We start from the raw sequence: 6598 nt of genomic DNA, 5'->3' as shown, positions 1-6598 counted from the left end.
CTATCTCTAATGTATCTATCTGTCTATAGGTACTGAGGGATGTGATACTATGTATAGAGTGCGAGAGGAGACCTTCTTCTTATTCCTGTGAAGGTACACGCCCCAGACAGGGAGAGAGGCTTTTGCAGTAGGTTCTAGGGCAGGAGGGGGACGAGCAGTTCCTCTCTCTTCTCTTCTCCTCTCTTCTCTTCTCCTCTCTTCTCTTCTCTTCTGTTCTCCTCTCGTCTCGTCTCTTCTCCTCTCTTCTCTTCTCTTCTGTTCTCCTCTCGTCTCTTCTCCTCTCGTCTCTTCTCCTCTCTTCTCTTCTACTCTCTTCTCTACTCCTCTCTTCTCTTCTCCTCTCCTCTTTCTTCTCCTCTCTTCTCTTCTCTTCTCTTCTCTTCTTTTCTCTTCTCCTCTCTTCTCCTCTCTTCTCTTCTCCTCTCTTCTCCTCTGTTCTCCTCTCTTCTCTTCTCCTCTCTTCTCCTCTCTTCTCTTTTTCCCTTCTCATTATGCCTCTCCCCTCTCATTCCCTCCTCTCTCCCTGGAGAACTCATCTATGTACAAGAGAGAGAGATGAATAGATACAGATATAGATATATATGTATGTTTTGATGTGCATATGTTCTCTTCACTTTTGTTTCTTCCTTGTCCCAGCTGTATCTATCTTCATTCCCAGTCCTCCTGTATAATCTTAGTCTTTTCTCCTTCTTCTACTTCTCCTTCTTTCTTCTTTCTTCTTCGTTTCACCTTGTAGAGAGAGGGTGTTTGCATGCCCTTAGAGTGCACCCGTCTACAGGTCCATGGCCTTTCAAGGCTCTATCGACCGCTACATGTAGAGTGCACTCTACCCATCTCCTCCAAAGATCACACCTACAAGCTCTCGAGAAGAGAGAGGGAATCTTACCTCTCACTTTATATCTCTACATAGGTCTGTGTATAGAGAGGTTATTGATGAGCCAATGAACGAGTTGGAGGGGTGTCCCCTTTTCTTCTTGTCTTTTTCGTCTTAAATTCCGCCTGTGGTTGTTTCTGAGGGAGTTGTCTACGTGCTCGTGTCTACTTTATGGCTGTCTGTGTGTCTTCAGAGTCTACGGCTAGCTAAGGCTCGCGCGTTGCAGCTGACAGCTCGATTGCCTCCTGGGTTATCAAGAGCTTCTCTCTTAAAGAATGAAGGAATCTGTCTCTTAATGAGAAAAGCCCATTTGAGTCTGGAGGATATAGGAGTCCTCTTAACGCAGCCCTGGCATCTCTTAGACTTTCGTGTAGATGCGGAGGTGCGCCATAAAGAGACATGATGGAAGAAAGGACCTTCTTAGATTCGTCTCTACAGCATGGGTGCTCGATATACGTCTCTAAATCTCCTACCTGTTCATCTCTTTACACATAGATACATGTATAGACACTTTTACATATCTGTATACATGTGTACGTAGGTAGCTGTAGGCATGTCCTTCGATAGACGAATAGCAGGTGAAGTGATATATATGTGTGTATGTAGAGACACACATCCTTTTCTATGTATGCAGGGAGAGATATAGAAGATGAAGAGCTAAAAAGGAAGATAGAAATATAGATACGTTTTGTCTGTCTTTCGGCTGCAAAAGCGTCTGCATTATACATGTATGAGTATTCTCTTTCTCTTCTTTCTCCACTTTCTTACGTCTGTATGAAGACGTTGTATGGTATGATACCTGCCGCCTGTACAGCAATAGGCTTAGCCTTCTTTCCCTTCACTGGATGCGCCACCTGTACATACACTAGAAATAAACACAATTCATACATACAGACATATTCATACGTCTTCGTACATGCATACGCATACATACATCTTCATACATATATATGTATATATGTGTGTAGTATTCCTACTAGGCTGGTCTTCCCTTTCTTAAACCTGCACGGACACATTCTGTCTTCTCTCTTTTTGAGGTTTCATTCTTACCTCCTTTCTTCCTTTCTCTCTCTCTCTCTTTCTCACTCTTTCTTTCTTTCTTTCTTTCTCTCTCCTTTTTGCGTAATTGAATAGGATCCGGGGTTGTTTAACCTCCGCGTGACTACAGAGAAGTCACGCCGCTTTTTTACTCTTCCTGTCCGTGTATCTAGACTGATTTATCTCAACATGAAGAAGAGCCACCAGCAGCACAATGCGGCTCTCCTTCTCACTTCTTCTTCTTCTTCTGATAAAGGGAAGGAGAAAGATGAAGAAGAAGAACAAGAAAAGACTGTTTCCACTCGAGAGAAGGAGGAAGACTCTTCAGAGAGAACAGCGCGAATCCCGCCTGGTCTTCTCGAACTAATTGACGAAAGTTGTGTGAAGGATATCTCTATCAAGAGTCTACGAGGTGTACATACACTCCCAAGAGGAGTGCGACAGAATGAGCTCTACGAACTGTCTCTCCCTGAGAAGGTTTTCCAGCAGGAGAAAGATAAGATCCCTTCTCTCTTCTACTCACAGGCCGCAGGCATCTATGAAACACATGTAAGAAGAAAAGAAAGAAAAAGAAGAAGGGATGAAGAAAGGGAGGAAGCAATCAAGTAGTTGCCTTACACATCTTTATATCTATGTATGAATGTGTGTATGGGTGTATGTGCAGATGGTAGCAACATAGATAGATAGATATAGATGGATAGATTGAAGATAAGTAGTGGGGATTTGACCTTTCTTTGTTTTTTTCCTTATGTATGTGCTGCTGGTTATGTTCATTCTAGGTGTGTCTCGAGGTGTCTAGACATCGCTCCTCATCTTTCTATCTCCTTTCTTTCTCTCTCTCGCTGACTCTCTGCAGATTAGGTAGTGTTTATTCTTCTTCTTATTCTTTTCTTCTTCTTATTCGTTTCTTTTTTCTTTCCTTTGTGTGTCTTTTTCATAGATTCCTTTGGACTTCCAGTTTCTTTCTCGGCTTGGCAATTCTCTTTCTCTCTCTTCCAACAAACTCGAAGAAAGTCCGTCAGTCCATCCCATGCATGCATGCAGGCATTTATCCGAATATAAGACTGTGCATGCATGCAGGCGTCGAGTCAAGTCTTTGAATGAAGTCTAAGAGAACTGGCAGTCTGCGTTTTCCATTCTGCAGAACAAAAGAAGAAAAAGAAGAAGATGGAAAAGATAGAAGGAGTTGAAAAGAAAAGAAAAGAAAGAAAGAAAAAAGAAACGCTCGAGACGCTACCGCCACACCCACTGAGATAAGAGACATCTCTACACACACTCATAACACCTCGCATACACATCTATTCATACATACATATATGCATATGACTATATGTATATATATATATGTATATGTATATGTATACGGGGGTGTGTGTATGCATGCGTTGGTTGGTTGTAGGAGAAGGAGAAGAAGAGAGCAAACAAGTGTCTCGGTGTGTATCTTCTTCTTCCTGGATGACTGCAAGACAGAATTGGCTTTCTCCTCTTTTTTCTTTTTCTCCATCAAATGCAAGGAAGAAGATATGCTATCTATCTATCTATCCATCCATCCTTAATCTATCTTTAATCTATCGACCTATTTATCTTTAATCTATCTTCCTGTCTATCTCGTACATCTCCATACGAAGCAAGACTGCATGCATTGAGACAGATATCTACCTCCCTTCCTTTCTATGCCTATGTGTAGCCACGGATGTGTGTGTCTGTGGATCTTCTCTGTTCTGCCCTATGTACTACTCTTTCATGCCTACACACGCACCTATCTCTACATCCATATATATATATATAGTGAGAGAGAGACAGAGATAGATAGATAGATATAGGTTTTGTTCACGTGCCTAGCTATATATCCACATATAGATGCATCTATTTACATACATATATGTATATACAGATAGAGATCCCAATTGTTTTACATTGTCCGTGTATGTACATAAGTAGATCTCTGTATATATGTATATGTATGTGTGTATAGATCTTTCTAGTCGTGTATATCCGAAATGGGTGGTGTATGTGTGCTTCTTAGGTGTGTATATGTAGGAGTGCGGCTCCTGCCCTGACGTTTCTTCCTTTTTTCTCCCCCTCTCTCAATAGAGACATCGGAGACCCACCCCCCTCTGTAGATACAGGCTAGATACAGTCAGAGAGATAACTTACATACACATACACAAACACAAGGCAGAGACATAGATAGATCGACCGATCAATTCACATCTGGATACACGGATATACTCTCTGTCCTTTATCTATCTATCTTCAATCTATGTTTAATCTATCTATCGATCTCTATCTTCAATCTAGCTATCTATCTATCTATCCATGTCTCTTTTCTTTCTTCTTTTCTGTTCTTTATAGCTCTTCGTTCTTCTGATGGCTGTTTCTTATCATCTGCCTTTTGTCGCGCTTCAACATCTTCTCTCAAATCTTCTCTCTCTTCTACTTCTTCCTCTGCTCCATCCCTCGGTCCTTCTTCATCTTTCTCCTACTTACAGTCTGTCTCGCCTATCTTTGTGCATATCTTTCATTCTTCTTCTTCGAGAAAGAAATGGACTGGCGAGCCCAAACACCGATCTACGAAAGACAACGGCTCTTCTTCTTTCTCTCTTGAAGAGATTGACCGTTTGTTCATCGCTGTGTATGAGCCTGGCCGAGAGAGTCAAGTCTTTATAGGAGGTGTAAGCAGAGCAACGGCTGACCGTGCGAATGGCGAGAAGGCTTTAGATGACTTTCTTCGTCTTCTCTACAAGAGACACGTTCGCAAGGATCCGGAGAGAGAAAGAAGATTCTCCACGTCATGCGGAGGAGGTGTTAATGAAGAAGAAGAAGAAGAGAGAGATGAGAGCTCCCAAGCATCTTCCATCTATCAGAGATGGAGAGGAGAGAATAAGAGAAAAAGTGCAGAAGCATCAGGGACGCAACAGAATTCTTTCTCGTCTTCTTCTTCACGTTATTCTCAAAGAGAAGAAGAAGAGGAAGAAGAGGAAGAGGAAGAAGAGAGTTCATCCTTGCTTGAAGAGAGAGACTTAGAGGTCTTCTCTTCATGTTTTCAAGACTTTTCTCCTCCTATCATCTATGAAAGCATTCCTCCTCCTTCTTCTTCTTCTCGGAAAGGATCTTCTTCTAGCAAAGAGAGTTCGAGTCATTTACGTGAGGTGAAGAGTGTTCTATTCGCCTTTGAGAAACATATAAGAGAGAGAACAAGAGAGAGTGGCTCTTCATATAGAAGAGAGAGAGAAGATCCCTCTCGCACGTCATTCTCTTCTTCTTCTTCCTTTTCTTGTTACGGGAAATCTCTCATCTATCTTTGCTCGACTTTGCCCATGTCGCAGATATCTAACCAAGTGTCGAGCTCTTCTTCTTCTTCGTCGTCAAGGAGTGATTTGCTAAGTCGGAAAAATAGGCTAGGCCCAGGCAGGGGAGATGGGAGAGAGAAAGAGGAAGAAGAAGAAGATGACTTTACCTATCTCTTTGATCGAGGGCTGCCTGTGATTCGTTGTAGGAGACTCGAGAATAGACTAAGCAGAATACAAAGATCCAACTTCGCCGAGTAAGTTCAAGAGGTTCTTCCTTCTCTCTCTTTCTTTCTTTTCTCGCTCTTCTCTTCTTGTATCTTACCTTTCTTCTTTTTCTTCTTTTCTTTCGTGTGTATGTATTCCTGTTTCTGTGCATGATACGTTTGCTTCTTATGACTGAGTGAGTTTGAGGTGTACATACACCGCCCCACCTAAGCACCCACGCATGTCTTCTCGGATGTCGTCAGAATTTCATATACATCTGCTGTCAGATAGAAAACTTCTTATAAGCGAATTTCATTCATTCGTTCATTCTTTCTTTCTTTCTTTCTTTCTTTCTCACTCTTTCTTTACTCTCCAGCTACTTTGCTTCTCAGTTCCTATGTGTCACCTCCTCCTCCTTTCTTTCTTACTGTCTTTCTTTCTTTCTTTCTCCTTGGGGGGGTTTCCCTCATTCTTTTCCCTGTCTCTTTCTTTAGACATAGGCGCTATAAAGACACACCTATATGTAGAGAGGTACAACGGATTGCATGCATGTGTATCTATCACTACTACTACTACTATGGTTATGATCATGCTACTGTATGTGTTGATCTTCTTATTCTTCTCTACTCCTTCATCATTGTATTCTCCACACATGTCTATAGAAACAGTACACACCGTCACTCCCCCCTCCCATCTCTATCCACCTTCCGTCCCTTCTCACTTTTCTTCTTCTCTTCTTCCTTTCGTTCTTTCTTATCTCATTTTGCTCTCTTTCCTTCGGTGCTTGCATTCTTCTTGTTCTTTCTCGTCTTTCTTTCTTTCTTTCATTTTTAGAGAGTGTTTGCGAGAATCTTTGGGGCTTCTCTTCTGGCAGCATCGGACGTACGAGGAATGTCTGTGGGTATCGCGCCTCTTCTCTTTTCCTCTTGGAAATCTTCTTTCTCTCTCTATCCCCCGTCGATCTTCTTCTTCTCATACACCTCTCTTCACATCCATCCCCTCCTATCTTCCTTCTTCATCTTCTTCTTCGGCGAAGAGCTCTCAGAGCATCTGTGGCCCTTACAGCCATCTTCTCTATGACTTTCACTACGCCAAATATCTCCGAGAAAGGAGAGGAATCTTCTGGGGGGGATATTTGGATGTGTGCACTCCTGCTATACCTCTCTCTCGAGAAAGAAGAAGAAGAGGA

At 42.2% G+C, this 6598-nt stretch overlaps 1 protein-coding gene across 1 annotated transcript in view; it reads left to right on the top strand.

The window, feature by feature from the left end:
• Nucleotides 1-1067: 1067 nt before the first annotated feature.
• CSUI_007179 (dna polymerase family b protein) overlaps nt 1068-6598 on the top strand; it is an 18437-nt gene continuing 12906 nt past the window's right edge. Inside the window, exons 1-5 of the mRNA XM_068067329.1 lie at nt 1068-1256; nt 2009-2461; nt 2853-2925; nt 4268-5459; nt 6244-6550. The gene's annotated coding sequence lies outside the window, so the exon portion shown is untranslated. The remainder of the gene's footprint in view (nt 1257-2008; nt 2462-2852; nt 2926-4267; nt 5460-6243; nt 6551-6598) is intronic.

The sequence above is a fragment of the Cystoisospora suis genome, assembly GCF_002600585.1.
Source record: "Cystoisospora suis strain Wien I chromosome Unknown contig_3728, whole genome shotgun sequence".
NCBI classification, from domain to species: Eukaryota; Apicomplexa; class Conoidasida; order Eucoccidiorida; family Sarcocystidae; genus Cystoisospora; species Cystoisospora suis.
This window is presented reverse-complemented; position numbering and strand designations above follow the sequence as displayed.